Here is a 19020-nt window from a genome sequence, read left to right on the forward strand (position 1 = left end):
CGACCATGCCCTCCCGTCGCGGACACCATTCTTGGACAGAAAGGTCCTAGTAACGTAGATCTTTCACTAGTATGTGCCCGTTCGTGACTCGTTGCGTGCACTACGGACACGCTTGGGTATGTTTACCATACAAGGGTACTAGGGGACACCGCTTGCGACCATTGCCCTCCCGTCGCGGACACCATCTTGGACAGAAGTCCTAGTACGTAGAGTACTTTCCCTAGGTATGTGCCCGTTCGTGACTATCGTTGCGTGCATACGGACACGCTTGGGTATGTTTACCATACAAGGTTTACTAGGGAAACCTGCTTGCTCGACCATTGCCCTCCCGTCGCGGACACCATTCTTGGACAGAAGTCCTAGTACGTAGAGTACTTTCCCTAGGTATGTGCCCGTTCGTGACTATCGTTGCGTGCATACGGACACGCTTGGGTATGTTTACCATACAAGGTTTACTAGGGAACCTGCTTGCTCGACCATTGCCCTCCCGTCGCGGACACCATTCTTGGACAGAAGTCCTAGTACGTAGAGAGTACTTTCCCTAGGTATGTGCCCGTTCGTGACTATCGTTGCGTGCATACGGACACGCTTGGGTATGTTTACCATACAAGGTTACTAGGGAAACCTGCTTGCTCGACCATTGCCCTCCGTCGCGGACACCATCTTGGACAGAAGTCCTAGTACGTAGAGTACTTTCCCTAGGTATGTGCCCGTTCGTGACTATCGTTGCGTGCATACGGACACGCTTGGGTATGTTTACCATACAAGGTTTACTAGGGAAACCTGCTTGCTCGACCATTGCCCTCCCGTCGCGGACACCATTCTTGGACAGAAGTCCTAGTACGTAGAGTACTTTCCCTAGGTATGTGCCCGTTCGTGACTATCGTTGCGTGCATACGGACACGCTTGGGTATGTTTACCATACAAGGTTTACTAGGGAAACCTGCTTGCTCGACCATTGCCCTCCCGTCGCGGACACCATTCTTGGACAGAAGTCCTAGTACGTAGAGTACTTTCCCTAGGTATGTGCCCGTTCGTGACTATCGTTGCGTGCATACGGACACGCTTGGGTATGTTTACCATACAAGGTTTACTAGGGAAACCTGCTTGCTCGACCATTGCCCTCCCGTCGCGGACACCATTCTTGGACAGAAGTCCTAGTACGTAGAGTACTTTCCCTAGGTATGTGCCCGTTCGTGACTATCGTTGCGTGCATACGGACACGCTTGGGTATGTTTACCATACAAGGTTTACTAGGGAAACCTGCTTGCTCGACCATTGCCCTCCCGTCGCGGACACCATTCTTGGACAGAAGTCCTAGTACGTAGAGTACTTTCCCTAGGTATGTGCCCGTTCGTGACTATCGTTGCGTGCATACGGACACGCTTGGGTATGTTTACCATACAAGGTTTACTAGGGAAACCTGCTTGCTCGACCATTGCCCTCCCGTCGCGGACACCATTCTTGGACAGAAGTCCTAGTACGTAGAGTACTTTCCCTAGGTATGTGCCCGTTCGTGACTATCGTTGCGTGCATACGGACACGCTTGGGTATGTTTACCATACAAGGTTTACTAGGGAAACTGCTTGCTCGACCATTGCCCTCCCGTCGCGGACACCATTCTTGGACAGAAGTCCTAGTACGTAGAGTACTTTCCCTAGGTATGTGCCCGTTCGTGACTATCGTTGCGTGCATACGGACACGCTTGGGTATGTTTACCATACAAGGGTTTACTAGGGAAACCTGCTTGCTCGACCATTGCCCTCCCGTCGCGGACACCATTCTTGGACAGAAGTCCTAGTACGTAGAGTACTTTCCCTAGGTATGTGCCCGTTCGTGACTATCGTTGCGTGCATACGGACACGCTTGGGTATGTTTACCATACAAGGTTTACTAGGGAAACCTGCTTGCTCGACCATTGCCCCCCGTCGCGGACACATTCTTGGACAGAAGTCCTAGTACGTAGAGTACTTTCCTAGGTATGTGCCCGTTCGTGACTATCGTTGCGTGCATACGGACACGCTTGGGTATGTTTACCATACAAGGTTTACTAGGGAAACCTGCTTGCTCGACCATTGCCCTCCCGTCGCGGACACCATTCTTGGACAGAAGTCCTAGTACGTAGAGTACTTTCCCTAGGTATGTGCCCGTTCGTGACTATCGTTGCGTGCATACGGACACGCTTGGTATGTTTACCATACAAGGTTTACTAGGGAACCTGCTTGCTCGACCATTGCCCTCCCGTCGCGGACACCATTCTTGGACAGAAGTCCTAGTACGTAGAGTACTTTCCCTAGGTATGTGCCCGTTCGTGACTATCGTTGCGTGCATACGGACACGCTTGGGTATGTTTACCATACAAGGTTTACTAGGGAAACCTGCTTGCTCGACCATTGCCCTCCCGTCGCGGACACCATTCTTGGACAGAAGTCCTAGTACGTAGAGTACTTTCCCTAGGTATGTGCCCGTTCGTGACTATCGTTGCGTGCATACGGACACGCTTGGGTATGTTTACCATACAAGGTTTACTAGGGAAACCTGCTTGCTCGACCATTGCCCTCCCGTCGCGGACACCATTCTTGGACAGAAGTCCTAGTACGTAGAGTACTTTCCCTAGGTATGTGCCCGTTCGTGACTATCGTTGCGTGCATACGGACACGCTTGGGTATGTTTACCATACAAGGTTTACTAGGGAAACCTGCTTGCTCGACCATTGCCCTCCCGTCGCGGACACCATTCTTGGACAGAAGTCCTAGTACGTAGAGTACTTTCCCTAGGTATGTGCCCGTTCGTGACTATCGTTGCGTGCATACGGACACGCTTGGGTATGTTTACCATACAAGGTTTACTAGGGAAACCTGCTTGCTCGACCATTGCCCTCCCGTCGCGGACACCATTCTTGGACAGAAGTCCTAGTACGTAGAGTACTTTCCCTAGGTATGTGCCCGTTCGTGACTATCGTTGCGTGCATACGGACACGCTTGGGTATGTTTACCATACAAGGTTTACTAGGGAAACCTGCTTGCTCGACCATTGCCCTCCCGTCGCGGACACCATTCTTGGACAGAAGTCCTAGTACGTAGAGTACTTTCCCTAGGTATGTGCCCGTTCGTGACTATCGTTGCGTGCATACGGACACGCTTGGGTATGTTTACCATACAAGGTTTACTAGGGAAACCTGCTTGCTCGACCATTGCCCTCCCGTCGCGGACACCATTCTTGGACAGAAGTCCTAGTACGTAGAGTACTTTCCCTAGGTATGTGCCCGTTCGTGACTATCGTTGCGTGCATACGGACACGCTTGGGTATGTTTACCATACAAGGTTTACTAGGGAAACCTGCTTGCTCGACCATTGCCCTCCCGTCGCGGACACCATTCTTGGACAGAAGTCCTAGTACGTAGAGTACTTTCCCTAGGTATGTGCCCGTTCGTGACTATCGTTGCGTGCATACGGACACGCTTGGGTATGTTTACCATACAAGGTTTACTAGGGAAACCTGCTTGCTCGACCATTGCCCTCCCGTCGCGGACACCATTCTTGGACAGAAGTCCTAGTACGTAGAGTACTTTCCCTAGGTATGTGCCCGTTCGTGACTATCGTTGCGTGCATACGGACACGCTTGGGTATGTTTACCATACAAGGTTTACTAGGGAAACCTGCTTGCTCGACCATTGCCCTCCCGTCGCGGACACCATTCTTGGACAGAAGTCCTAGTACGTAGAGTACTTTCCCTAGGTATGTGCCCGTTCGTGACTATCGTTGCGTGCATACGGACACGCTTGGGTATGTTTACCATACAAGGTTTACTAGGGAAACCTGCTTGCTCGACCATTGCCCTCCCGTCGCGGACACCATTCTTGGACAGAAGTCCTAGTACGTAGAGTACTTTCCCTAGGTATGTGCCCGTTCGTGACTATCGTTGCGTGCATACGGACACGCTTGGGTATGTTTACCATACAAGGTTTACTAGGGAAACCTGCTTGCTCGACCATTGCCCTCCCGTCGCGGACACCATTCTTGGACAGAAGTCCTAGTACGTAGAGTACTTTCCCTAGGTATGTGCCCGTTCGTGACTATCGTTGCGTGCATACGGACACGCTTGGGTATGTTTACCATACAAGGTTTACTAGGGAAACCTGCTTGCTCGACCATTGCCCTCCCGTCGCGGACACCATTCTTGGACAGAAGTCCTAGTACGTAGAGTACTTTCCCTAGGTATGTGCCCGTTCGTGACTATCGTTGCGTGCATACGGACACGCTTGGGTATGTTTACCATACAAGGTTTACTAGGGAAACCTGCTTGCTCGACCATTGCCCTCCCGTCGCGGACACCATTCTTGGACAGAAGTCCTAGTACGTAGAGTACTTTCCCTAGGTATGTGCCCGTTCGTGACTATCGTTGCGTGCATACGGACACGCTTGGGTATGTTTACCATACAAGGTTTACTAGGGAAACCTGCTTGCTCGACCATTGCCCTCCCGTCGCGGACACCATTCTTGGACAGAAGTCCTAGTACGTAGAGTACTTTCCCTAGGTATGTGCCCGTTCGTGACTATCGTTGCGTGCATACGGACACGCTTGGGTATGTTTACCATACAAGGTTTACTAGGGAAACCTGCTTGCTCGACCATTGCCCTCCCGTCGCGGACACCATTCTTGGACAGAAGTCCTAGTACGTAGAGTACTTTCCCTAGGTATGTGCCCGTTCGTGACTATCGTTGCGTGCATACGGACACGCTTGGGTATGTTTACCATACAAGGTTTACTAGGGAAACCTGCTTGCTCGACCATTGCCCTCCCGTCGCGGACACCATTCTTGGACAGAAGTCCTAGTACGTAGAGTACTTTCCCTAGGTATGTGCCCGTTCGTGACTATCGTTGCGTGCATACGGACACGCTTGGGTATGTTTACCATACAAGGTTTACTAGGGAAACCTGCTTGCTCGACCATTGCCCTCCCGTCGCGGACACCATTCTTGGACAGAAGTCCTAGTACGTAGAGTACTTTCCCTAGGTATGTGCCCGTTCGTGACTATCGTTGCGTGCATACGGACACGCTTGGGTATGTTTACCATACAAGGTTTACTAGGGAAACCTGCTTGCTCGACCATTGCCCTCCCGTCGCGGACACCATTCTTGGACAGAAGTCCTAGTACGTAGAGTACTTTCCCTAGGTATGTGCCCGTTCGTGACTATCGTTGCGTGCATACGGACACGCTTGGGTATGTTTACCATACAAGGTTTACTAGGGAAACCTGCTTGCTCGACCATTGCCCTCCGTCGCGGACACCATTCTTGGACAGAAGTCCTAGTACGTAGAGTACTTTCCCTAGGTATGTGCCCGTTCGTGACTATCGTTGCGTGCATACGGACACGCTTGGGTATGTTTACCATACAAGGTTTACTAGGGAAACCTGCTTGCTCGACCATTGCCCTCCCGTCGCGGACACCATTCTTGGACAGAAGTCCTAGTACGTAGAGTACTTTCCCTAGGTATGTGCCCGTTCGTGACTATCGTTGCGTGCATACGGACACGCTTGGGTATGTTTACCATACAAGGTTTACTAGGGAAACCTGCTTGCTCGACCATTGCCCTCCCGTCGCGGACACCATTCTTGGACAGAAGTCCTAGTACGTAGAGTACTTTCCCTAGGTATGTGCCCGTTCGTGACTATCGTTGCGTGCATACGGACACGCTTGGGTATGTTTACCATACAAGGTTTACTAGGGAAACCTGCTTGCTCGACCATTGCCCTCCCGTCGCGGACACCATTCTTGGACAGAAGTCCTAGTACGTAGAGTACTTTCCCTAGGTATGTGCCCGTTCGTGACTATCGTTGCGTGCATACGGACACGCTTGGGTATGTTTACCATACAAGGTTTACTAGGGAAACCTGCTTGCTCGACCATTGCCCTCCCGTCGCGGACACCATTCTTGGACAGAAGTCCTAGTACGTAGAGTACTTTCCCTAGGTATGTGCCCGTTCGTGACTATCGTTGCGTGCATACGGACACGCTTGGGTATGTTTACCATACAAGGTTTACTAGGGAAACCTGCTTGCTCGACCATTGCCCTCCCGTCGCGGACACCATTCTTGGACAGAAGTCCTAGTACGTAGAGTACTTTCCCTAGGTATGTGCCCGTTCGTGACTATCGTTGCGTGCATACGGACACGCTTGGGTATGTTTACCATACAAGGTTTACTAGGGAAACCTGCTTGCTCGACCATTGCCCTCCCGTCGCGGACACCATTCTTGGACAGAAGTCCTAGTACGTAGAGTACTTTCCCTAGGTATGTGCCCGTTCGTGACTATCGTTGCGTGCATACGGACACGCTTGGGTATGTTTACCATACAAGGTTTACTAGGGAAACCTGCTTGCTCGACCATTGCCCTCCCGTCGCGGACACCATTCTTGGACAGAAGTCCTAGTACGTAGAGTACTTTCCCTAGGTATGTGCCCGTTCGTGACTATCGTTGCGTGCATACGGACACGCTTGGGTATGTTTACCATACAAGGTTTACTAGGGAAACCTGCTTGCTCGACCATTGCCCTCCCGTCGCGGACACCATTCTTGGACAGAAGTCCTAGTACGTAGAGTACTTTCCCTAGGTATGTGCCCGTTCGTGACTATCGTTGCGTGCATACGGACACGCTTGGGTATGTTTACCATACAAGGTTTACTAGGGAAACCTGCTTGCTCGACCATTGCCCTCCCGTCGCGGACACCATTCTTGGACAGAAGTCCTAGTACGTAGAGTACTTTCCCTAGGTATGTGCCCGTTCGTGACTATCGTTGCGTGCATACGGACACGCTTGGGTATGTTTACCATACAAGGTTTACTAGGGAAACCTGCTTGCTCGACCATTGCCCTCCCGTCGCGGACACCATTCTTGGACAGAAGTCCTAGTACGTAGAGTACTTTCCCTAGGTATGTGCCCGTTCGTGACTATCGTTGCGTGCATACGGACACGCTTGGGTATGTTTACCATACAAGGTTTACTAGGGAAACCTGCTTGCTCGACCATTGCCCTCCCGTCGCGGACACCATTCTTGGACAGAAGTCCTAGTACGTAGAGTACTTTCCCTAGGTATGTGCCCGTTCGTGACTATCGTTGCGTGCATACGGACACGCTTGGGTATGTTTACCATACAAGGTTTACTAGGGAAACCTGCTTGCTCGACCATTGCCCTCCCGTCGCGGACACCATTCTTGGACAGAAGTCCTAGTACGTAGAGTACTTTCCCTAGGTATGTGCCCGTTCGTGACTATCGTTGCGTGCATACGGACACGCTTGGGTATGTTTACCATACAAGGTTTACTAGGGAAACCTGCTTGCTCGACCATTGCCCTCCCGTCGCGGACACCATTCTTGGACAGAAGTCCTAGTACGTAGAGTACTTTCCCTAGGTATGTGCCCGTTCGTGACTATCGTTGCGTGCATACGGACACGCTTGGGTATGTTTACCATACAAGGTTTACTAGGGAAACCTGCTTGCTCGACCATTGCCCTCCCGTCGCGGACACCATTCTTGGACAGAAGTCCTAGTACGTAGAGTACTTTCCCTAGGTATGTGCCCGTTCGTGACTATCGTTGCGTGCATACGGACACGCTTGGGTATGTTTACCATACAAGGTTTACTAGGGAAACCTGCTTGCTCGACCATTGCCCTCCCGTCGCGGACACCATTCTTGGACAGAAGTCCTAGTACGTAGAGTACTTTCCCTAGGTATGTGCCCGTTCGTGACTATCGTTGCGTGCATACGGACACGCTTGGGTATGTTTACCATACAAGGTTTACTAGGGAAACCTGCTTGCTCGACCATTGCCCTCCCGTCGCGGACACCATTCTTGGACAGAAGTCCTAGTACGTAGAGTACTTTCCCTAGGTATGTGCCCGTTCGTGACTATCGTTGCGTGCATACGGACACGCTTGGGTATGTTTACCATACAAGGTTTACTAGGGAAACCTGCTTGCTCGACCATTGCCCTCCCGTCGCGGACACCATTCTTGGACAGAAGTCCTAGTACGTAGAGTACTTTCCCTAGGTATGTGCCCGTTCGTGACTATCGTTGCGTGCATACGGACACGCTTGGGTATGTTTACCATACAAGGTTTACTAGGGAAACCTGCTTGCTCGACCATTGCCCTCCCGTCGCGGACACCATTCTTGGACAGAAGTCCTAGTACGTAGAGTACTTTCCCTAGGTATGTGCCCGTTCGTGACTATCGTTGCGTGCATACGGACACGCTTGGGTATGTTTACCATACAAGGTTTACTAGGGAAACCTGCTTGCTCGACCATTGCCCTCCCGTCGCGGACACCATTCTTGGACAGAAGTCCTAGTACGTAGAGTACTTTCCCTAGGTATGTGCCCGTTCGTGACTATCGTTGCGTGCATACGGACACGCTTGGGTATGTTTACCATACAAGGTTTACTAGGGAAACCTGCTTGCTCGACCATTGCCCTCCCGTCGCGGACACCATTCTTGGACAGAAGTCCTAGTACGTAGAGTACTTTCCCTAGGTATGTGCCCGTTCGTGACTATCGTTGCGTGCATACGGACACGCTTGGGTATGTTTACCATACAAGGTTTACTAGGGAAACCTGCTTGCTCGACCATTGCCCTCCCGTCGCGGACACCATTCTTGGACAGAAGTCCTAGTACGTAGAGTACTTTCCCTAGGTATGTGCCCGTTCGTGACTATCGTTGCGTGCATACGGACACGCTTGGGTATGTTTACCATACAAGGTTTACTAGGGAAACCTGCTTGCTCGACCATTGCCCTCCCGTCGCGGACACCATTCTTGGACAGAAGTCCTAGTACGTAGAGTACTTTCCCTAGGTATGTGCCCGTTCGTGACTATCGTTGCGTGCATACGGACACGCTTGGGTATGTTTACCATACAAGGTTTACTAGGGAAACCTGCTTGCTCGACCATTGCCCTCCCGTCGCGGACACCATTCTTGGACAGAAGTCCTAGTACGTAGAGTACTTTCCCTAGGTATGTGCCCGTTCGTGACTATCGTTGCGTGCATACGGACACGCTTGGGTATGTTTACCATACAAGGTTTACTAGGGAAACCTGCTTGCTCGACCATTGCCCTCCCGTCGCGGACACCATTCTTGGACAGAAGTCCTAGTACGTAGAGTACTTTCCCTAGGTATGTGCCCGTTCGTGACTATCGTTGCGTGCATACGGACACGCTTGGGTATGTTTACCATACAAGGTTTACTAGGGAAACCTGCTTGCTCGACCATTGCCCTCCCGTCGCGGACACCATTCTTGGACAGAAGTCCTAGTACGTAGAGTACTTTCCCTAGGTATGTGCCCGTTCGTGACTATCGTTGCGTGCATACGGACACGCTTGGGTATGTTTACCATACAAGGTTTACTAGGGAAACCTGCTTGCTCGACCATTGCCCTCCCGTCGCGGACACCATTCTTGGACAGAAGTCCTAGTACGTAGAGTACTTTCCCTAGGTATGTGCCCGTTCGTGACTATCGTTGCGTGCATACGGACACGCTTGGGTATGTTTACCATACAAGGTTTACTAGGGAAACCTGCTTGCTCGACCATTGCCCTCCCGTCGCGGACACCATTCTTGGACAGAAGTCCTAGTACGTAGAGTACTTTCCCTAGGTATGTGCCCGTTCGTGACTATCGTTGCGTGCATACGGACACGCTTGGGTATGTTTACCATACAAGGTTTACTAGGGAAACCTGCTTGCTCGACCATTGCCCTCCCGTCGCGGACACCATTCTTGGACAGAAGTCCTAGTACGTAGAGTACTTTCCCTAGGTATGTGCCCGTTCGTGACTATCGTTGCGTGCATACGGACACGCTTGGGTATGTTTACCATACAAGGTTTACTAGGGAAACCTGCTTGCTCGACCATTGCCCTCCCGTCGCGGACACCATTCTTGGACAGAAGTCCTAGTACGTAGAGTACTTTCCCTAGGTATGTGCCCGTTCGTGACTATCGTTGCGTGCATACGGACACGCTTGGGTATGTTTACCATACAAGGTTTACTAGGGAAACCTGCTTGCTCGACCATTGCCCTCCCGTCGCGGACACCATTCTTGGACAGAAGTCCTAGTACGTAGAGTACTTTCCCTAGGTATGTGCCCGTTCGTGACTATCGTTGCGTGCATACGGACACGCTTGGGTATGTTTACCATACAAGGTTTACTAGGGAAACCTGCTTGCTCGACCATTGCCCTCCCGTCGCGGACACCATTCTTGGACAGAAGTCCTAGTACGTAGAGTACTTTCCCTAGGTATGTGCCCGTTCGTGACTATCGTTGCGTGCATACGGACACGCTTGGGTATGTTTACCATACAAGGTTTACTAGGGAAACCTGCTTGCTCGACCATTGCCCTCCCGTCGCGGACACCATTCTTGGACAGAAGTCCTAGTACGTAGAGTACTTTCCCTAGGTATGTGCCCGTTCGTGACTATCGTTGCGTGCATACGGACACGCTTGGGTATGTTTACCATACAAGGTTTACTAGGGAAACCTGCTTGCTCGACCATTGCCCTCCCGTCGCGGACACCATTCTTGGACAGAAGTCCTAGTACGTAGAGTACTTTCCCTAGGTATGTGCCCGTTCGTGACTATCGTTGCGTGCATACGGACACGCTTGGGTATGTTTACCATACAAGGTTTACTAGGGAAACCTGCTTGCTCGACCATTGCCCTCCCGTCGCGGACACCATTCTTGGACAGAAGTCCTAGTACGTAGAGTACTTTCCCTAGGTATGTGCCCGTTCGTGACTATCGTTGCGTGCATACGGACACGCTTGGGTATGTTTACCATACAAGGTTTACTAGGGAAACCTGCTTGCTCGACCATTGCCCTCCCGTCGCGGACACCATTCTTGGACAGAAGTCCTAGTACGTAGAGTACTTTCCCTAGGTATGTGCCCGTTCGTGACTATCGTTGCGTGCATACGGACACGCTTGGGTATGTTTACCATACAAGGTTTACTAGGGAAACCTGCTTGCTCGACCATTGCCCTCCCGTCGCGGACACCATTCTTGGACAGAAGTCCTAGTACGTAGAGTACTTTCCCTAGGTATGTGCCCGTTCGTGACTATCGTTGCGTGCATACGGACACGCTTGGGTATGTTTACCATACAAGGTTTACTAGGGAAACCTGCTTGCTCGACCATTGCCCTCCCGTCGCGGACACCATTCTTGGACAGAAGTCCTAGTACGTAGAGTACTTTCCCTAGGTATGTGCCCGTTCGTGACTATCGTTGCGTGCATACGGACACGCTTGGGTATGTTTACCATACAAGGTTTACTAGGGAAACCTGCTTGCTCGACCATTGCCCTCCCGTCGCGGACACCATTCTTGGACAGAAGTCCTAGTACGTAGAGTACTTTCCCTAGGTATGTGCCCGTTCGTGACTATCGTTGCGTGCATACGGACACGCTTGGGTATGTTTACCATACAAGGTTTACTAGGGAAACCTGCTTGCTCGACCATTGCCCTCCCGTCGCGGACACCATTCTTGGACAGAAGTCCTAGTACGTAGAGTACTTTCCCTAGGTATGTGCCCGTTCGTGACTATCGTTGCGTGCATACGGACACGCTTGGGTATGTTTACCATACAAGGTTTACTAGGGAAACCTGCTTGCTCGACCATTGCCCTCCCGTCGCGGACACCATTCTTGGACAGAAGTCCTAGTACGTAGAGTACTTTCCCTAGGTATGTGCCCGTTCGTGACTATCGTTGCGTGCATACGGACACGCTTGGGTATGTTTACCATACAAGGTTTACTAGGGAAACCTGCTTGCTCGACCATTGCCCTCCCGTCGCGGACACCATTCTTGGACAGAAGTCCTAGTACGTAGAGTACTTTCCCTAGGTATGTGCCCGTTCGTGACTATCGTTGCGTGCATACGGACACGCTTGGGTATGTTTACCATACAAGGTTTACTAGGGAAACCTGCTTGCTCGACCATTGCCCTCCCGTCGCGGACACCATTCTTGGACAGAAGTCCTAGTACGTAGAGTACTTTCCCTAGGTATGTGCCGTTCGTGACTATCGTTGCGTGCATACGGACACGCTTGGGTATGTTTACCATACAAGGTTTACTAGGGAAACCTGCTTGCTCGACCATTGCCCTCCCGTCGCGGACACCATTCTTGGACAGAAGTCCTAGTACGTAGAGTACTTTCCCTAGGTATGTGCCCGTTCGTGACTATCGTTGCGTGCATACGGACACGCTTGGGTATGTTTACCATACAAGGTTTACTAGGGAAACCTGCTTGCTCGACCATTGCCCTCCCGTCGCGGACACCATTCTTGGACAGAAGTCCTAGTACGTAGAGTACTTTCCCTAGGTATGTGCCCGTTCGTGACTATCGTTGCGTGCATACGGACACGCTTGGGTATGTTTACCATACAAGGTTTACTAGGGAAACCTGCTTGCTCGACCATTGCCCTCCCGTCGCGGACACCATTCTTGGACAGAAGTCCTAGTACGTAGAGTACTTTCCCTAGGTATGTGCCCGTTCGTGACTATCGTTGCGTGCATACGGACACGCTTGGGTATGTTTACCATACAAGGTTTACTAGGGAAACCTGCTTGCTCGACCATTGCCCTCCCGTCGCGGACACCATTCTTGGACAGAAGTCCTAGTACGTAGAGTACTTTCCCTAGGTATGTGCCCGTTCGTGACTATCGTTGCGTGCATACGGACACGCTTGGGTATGTTTACCATACAAGGTTTACTAGGGAAACCTGCTTGCTCGACCATTGCCCTCCCGTCGCGGACACCATTCTTGGACAGAAGTCCTAGTACGTAGAGTACTTTCCCTAGGTATGTGCCCGTTCGTGACTATCGTTGCGTGCATACGGACACGCTTGGGTATGTTTACCATACAAGGTTTACTAGGGAAACCTGCTTGCTCGACCATTGCCCTCCCGTCGCGGACACCATTCTTGGACAGAAGTCCTAGTACGTAGAGTACTTTCCCTAGGTATGTGCCCGTTCGTGACTATCGTTGCGTGCATACGGACACGCTTGGGTATGTTTACCATACAAGGTTTACTAGGGAAACCTGCTTGCTCGACCATTGCCCTCCCGTCGCGGACACCATTCTTGGACAGAAGTCCTAGTACGTAGAGTACTTTCCCTAGGTATGTGCCCGTTCGTGACTATCGTTGCGTGCATACGGACACGCTTGGGTATGTTTACCATACAAGGTTTACTAGGGAAACCTGCTTGCTCGACCATTGCCCTCCCGTCGCGGACACCATTCTTGGACAGAAGTCCTAGTACGTAGAGTACTTTCCCTAGGTATGTGCCCGTTCGTGACTATCGTTGCGTGCATACGGACACGCTTGGGTATGTTTACCATACAAGGTTTACTAGGGAAACCTGCTTGCTCGACCATTGCCCTCCCGTCGCGGACACCATTCTTGGACAGAAGTCCTAGTACGTAGAGTACTTTCCCTAGGTATGTGCCCGTTCGTGACTATCGTTGCGTGCATACGGACACGCTTGGGTATGTTTACCATACAAGGTTTACTAGGGAAACCTGCTTGCTCGACCATTGCCCTCCCGTCGCGGACACCATTCTTGGACAGAAGTCCTAGTACGTAGAGTACTTTCCCTAGGTATGTGCCCGTTCGTGACTATCGTTGCGTGCATACGGACACGCTTGGGTATGTTTACCATACAAGGTTTACTAGGGAAACCTGCTTGCTCGACCATTGCCCTCCCGTCGCGGACACCATTCTTGGACAGAAGTCCTAGTACGTAGAGTACTTTCCCTAGGTATGTGCCCGTTCGTGACTATCGTTGCGTGCATACGGACACGCTTGGGTATGTTTACCATACAAGGTTTACTAGGGAAACCTGCTTGCTCGACCATTGCCCTCCCGTCGCGGACACCATTCTTGGACAGAAGTCCTAGTACGTAGAGTACTTTCCCTAGGTATGTGCCCGTTCGTGACTATCGTTGCGTGCATACGGACACGCTTGGGTATGTTTACCATACAAGGTTTACTAGGGAAACCTGCTTGCTCGACCATTGCCCTCCCGTCGCGGACACCATTCTTGGACAGAAGTCCTAGTACGTAGAGTACTTTCCCTAGGTATGTGCCCGTTCGTGACTATCGTTGCGTGCATACGGACACGCTTGGGTATGTTTACCATACAAGGTTTACTAGGGAAACCTGCTTGCTCGACCATTGCCCTCCCGTCGCGGACACCATTCTTGGACAGAAGTCCTAGTACGTAGAGTACTTTCCCTAGGTATGTGCCCGTTCGTGACTATCGTTGCGTGCATACGGACACGCTTGGGTATGTTTACCATACAAGGTTTACTAGGGAAACCTGCTTGCTCGACCATTGCCCTCCCGTCGCGGACACCATTCTTGGACAGAAGTCCTAGTACGTAGAGTACTTTCCCTAGGTATGTGCCCGTTCGTGACTATCGTTGCGTGCATACGGACACGCTTGGGTATGTTTACCATACAAGGTTTACTAGGGAAACCTGCTTGCTCGACCATTGCCCTCCCGTCGCGGACACCATTCTTGGACAGAAGTCCTAGTACGTAGAGTACTTTCCCTAGGTATGTGCCCGTTCGTGACTATCGTTGCGTGCATACGGACACGCTTGGGTATGTTTACCATACAAGGTTTACTAGGGAAACCTGCTTGCTCGACCATTGCCCTCCCGTCGCGGACACCATTCTTGGACAGAAGTCCTAGTACGTAGAGTACTTTCCCTAGGTATGTGCCCGTTCGTGACTATCGTTGCGTGCATACGGACACGCTTGGGTATGTTTACCATACAAGGTTTACTAGGGAAACCTGCTTGCTCGACCATTGCCCTCCCGTCGCGGACACCATTCTTGGACAGAAGTCCTAGTACGTAGAGTACTTTCCCTAGGTATGTGCCCGTTCGTGACTATCGTTGCGTGCATACGGACACGCTTGGGTATGTTTACCATACAAGGTTTACTAGGGAAACCTGCTTGCTCGACCATTGCCCTCCCGTCGCGGACACCATTCTTGGACAGAAGTCCTAGTACGTAGAGTACTTTCCCTAGGTATGTGCCCGTTCGTGACTATCGTTGCGTGCATACGGACACGCTTGGGTATGTTTACCATACAAGGTTTACTAGGGAAACCTGCTTGCTCGACCATTGCCCTCCCGTCGCGGACACCATTCTTGGACAGAAGTCCTAGTACGTAGAGTACTTTCCCTAGGTATGTGCCCGTTCGTGACTATCGTTGCGTGCATACGGACACGCTTGGGTATGTTTACCATACAAGGTTTACTAGGGAAACCTGCTTGCTCGACCATTGCCCTCCCGTCGCGGACACCATTCTTGGACAGAAGTCCTAGTACGTAGAGTACTTTCCCTAGGTATGTGCCCGTTCGTGACTATCGTTGCGTGCATACGGACACGCTTGGGTATGTTTACCATACAAGGTTTACTAGGGAAACTGCTTGCTCGACCATTGCCCTCCCGTCGCGGACACCATTCTTGGACAGAAGTCCTAGTACGTAGAGTACTTTCCCTAGGTATGTGCCCGTTCGTGACTATCGTTGCGTGCATACGGACACGCTTGGGTATGTTTACCATACAAGGTTACTAGGGAAACCTGCTTGCTCGACCATTGCCCTCCCGTCGCGGACACCATTCTTGGACAGAAGTCCTAGTACGTAGAGTACTTTCCCTAGGTATGTGCCCGTTCGTGACTATCGTTGCGTGCATACGGACACGCTTGGGTATGTTTACCATACAAGGTTTACTAGGGAAACCTGCTTGCTCGACCATTGCCCTCCCGTCGCGGACACCATTCTTGGACAGAAGTCCTAGTACGTAGAGTACTTTCCCTAGGTATGTGCCCGTTCGTGACTATCGTTGCGTGCATACGGACACGCTTGGGTATGTTTACCATACAAGGTTTACTAGGGAAACCTGCTTGCTCGACCATTGCCCTCCCGTCGCGGACACCATTCTTGGACAGAAGTCCTAGTACGTAGAGTACTTTCCCTAGGTATGTGCCCGTTCGTGACTATCGTTGCGTGCATACGGACACGCTTGGGTATGTTTACCATACAAGGTTTACTAGGGAAACCTGCTTGCTCGACCATTGCCCTCCCGTCGCGGACACCATTCTTGGACAGAAGTCCTAGTACGTAGAGTACTTTCCCTAGGTATGTGCCCGTTCGTGACTATCGTTGCGTGCATACGGACACGCTTGGGTATGTTTACCATACAAGGTTTACTAGGGAAACCTGCTTGCTCGACCATTGCCCTCCCGTCGCGGACACCATTCTTGGACAGAAGTCCTAGTACGTAGCGTTCTTTATTGTACTTGATCAGTTTGTATTGCCTTCGCTTTGTTCCATCGACACTTGCTACTGCTCACTAAGGGTTTTTGTTTGTGATGTGTACGATAAGCACCGTCTATCCTATCCGGCACTTTATCAACATTTTCACCCAAGTCATAGGAACGTAGTACTTTCCCTGATCGGTACACAATTTGGTGCACGGCTATCCTGACCGGCAACTTGTACCAACATGGACATCCATGAACGCGTACGCTCGGGCTGCGCCCTCCGTGTTGTACTTTCCCTGATCGGTACACAATTTTGGTGCACGGCTATCCTGACCGGCAACTTGTACCAACATGGACATCCATGAACGCGTACGCTCGGGCTGCGCCCTCCGTGTTGTACTTTCCCTGATCGGTACACAATTTTGGTGCACGGCTATCCTGACCGGCAACTTGTACCAACATGGACATCCATGAACGCGTACGCTCGGCTGCGCCCTCCGTGTTGTACTTTCCCTGATCGTAACAATTTTGGTGCACGGCTATCCTGACCGGCACTAAATCGTCACTTTTCGTCCATAACCTAGGAACGTCGTGTAGGTTTCATCATTTTTATGTTTGATTCGGTTTAATAGATTGAAAATACGCTAAGTCCCAGAAATCTGAACTCGAATACTTCCTCCATGTTTGCGCCAAAAGCTACTGACCAACGCCTATCTTGAGACCCATTTATAGTTTAATTTCCATTAATAGTTTTGAAAAATACGCTAAGTCCCAGAAATCTGAACTCGAATACTTCCTCCATGTTGCGCCAAAAGCTACTGACCAACGCCTAGCTTGTGACCCATTTATAGTTTAATTTCCATTAATAGTTTTGAAAAATACGCTAATCCCAGAAATCTGAACTCGAATACTTCCTCCATGTTGCGCCCAAAGCTACTGACCAACGCCTAGCTTGAGACCCATTAATAGTTTAATTTAAATTAATAGTTTTTGAAAAATACGCTAAGTCCAGAAATCTGACTCGAATACTTCCTCCATGTGGCGCCAAAAGCTACTGACCACGCCTAGGTACATGGTTGGTACATGGATTGTATGCATGCAGGCGTACTGCCGTGCTGGACCGGAAAATCGCACTAGCTACTAAACGTAGAGTAATTCCCCTAGATAGGTGCTTTTGCATGCCTCTGATCGACGACCATGCAACTTGCAACGTGCGACACGCGTAGGTAGGCTTCCCCATACAATTCCCTAGGGTAGCACCAAATTGCATACTTTCAGGCGTAATTTTCGGAACCGTGTACCGTGCATGGTACAAGTATCAGTAGCTCGTGCAATTTGTTTTGCATCGTGTTGCGGTTGCCGGTGCGTCAAGATAGGAGTTTTCGAGACTTTTGCCAAGCTTGAGTGCCATTTTGCAGGATAATTGATGTTCTAGCCACGTTAAACATGCCACTTAATGCCGAAAGGAAAAAGCCGTTTTCTAGGGACGTCCTGTCAAAAAGGTTGCCATCAGCGCTTTCCTCTCGAGTTCAGGATTCTTGGACTTAGCGTTTTTTCACGATCCAATCAAAGACCAGATCGTGAAATAAACAATTAATACAATATGTACTAGTACATCCCTTCAACCGAAGGAAGTACCACCATACATGACCCGTACGCCAATCATCCACACCATGACACGTCGACTAAGTCAACACATCATACAACTTGGACAACCGACGGGCAAGTAGGTCATCTCGTACACGACACATCGACCGACGAGGTCAACACGCCATGCACAAGACATCCTACTACCAAGACCGACCACCTCGACACACGACACGTTAACCAAACATGGTCAACATCATCATGCGCAAGGCAACCGGCCCAAACGGGTCACATATACAACTTGTAACGAGAGCATGTAAGCTTACTGGTGTGGTCTGCACGTTCCTCGCATCAAGACAATCAAGTCAAGAAGGAGGAACGCCGACAGCTCATTAGTGTTACGCGTCCATCTCCACCCTATGTCAAGTCACTCGTCTGACAAGGAAGAAGCACGACACATGTCCACTAATGTAAAGGAACAGTCTCCAACCAAGTCAAGTCGCTCGTCTGACAAGGAAGGAGCCTGCACCAAGCTTCACCAGTATCCACCAGTCCATCCATTGTCCGTGAAGGCGGGTCGAGCACAACACAGACCAGACAAGGTGAACAAAGCTTACTAGAGTGTACTTATATGACTCACTGGTGTGGTCCGCACGGTCCTCACATCGAGACAATCAAGTCAAGAAGGAGGCACGCCGACAAGCTCATCAGTGTTAAGCAACCTTCTCCACAGCATGTCAAGTCACTCGTCTGACAAGCTAGGAGCACGATGCATGTCCACCAATGTAAGCCTTAGTCTCCAGACCAAGTCAAGTCACTCGTCTGACAAGGAAGGAGCCTAAGTCAAGCTTCACCAGTACCCATTACCTAGTCCATGGCTGCTTAAGCACTTCATGAACAGGACAAGGTAGAGCCATAATGAGTGTACAGTATACGTACTGGTGTGGGTCGCACGGTCCTCACATCAAGACAATCAAGTCAAGAAGGAGGCACCCGACAAGCTCACTAGTGTTACGTGTCCCGCTCCATACCATGGTCAAGTCACTCTGACACGGAAGGAGCCAACTCTTGTCCACTAGTGTAAAGGAACGGTCT

This window comes from Anopheles merus, unplaced genomic scaffold (genome assembly GCF_017562075.2).
Source record: "Anopheles merus strain MAF unplaced genomic scaffold, AmerM5.1 LNR4000816, whole genome shotgun sequence".
Lineage (NCBI taxonomy): Eukaryota > Metazoa > Arthropoda > Insecta > Diptera > Culicidae > Anopheles > Anopheles merus.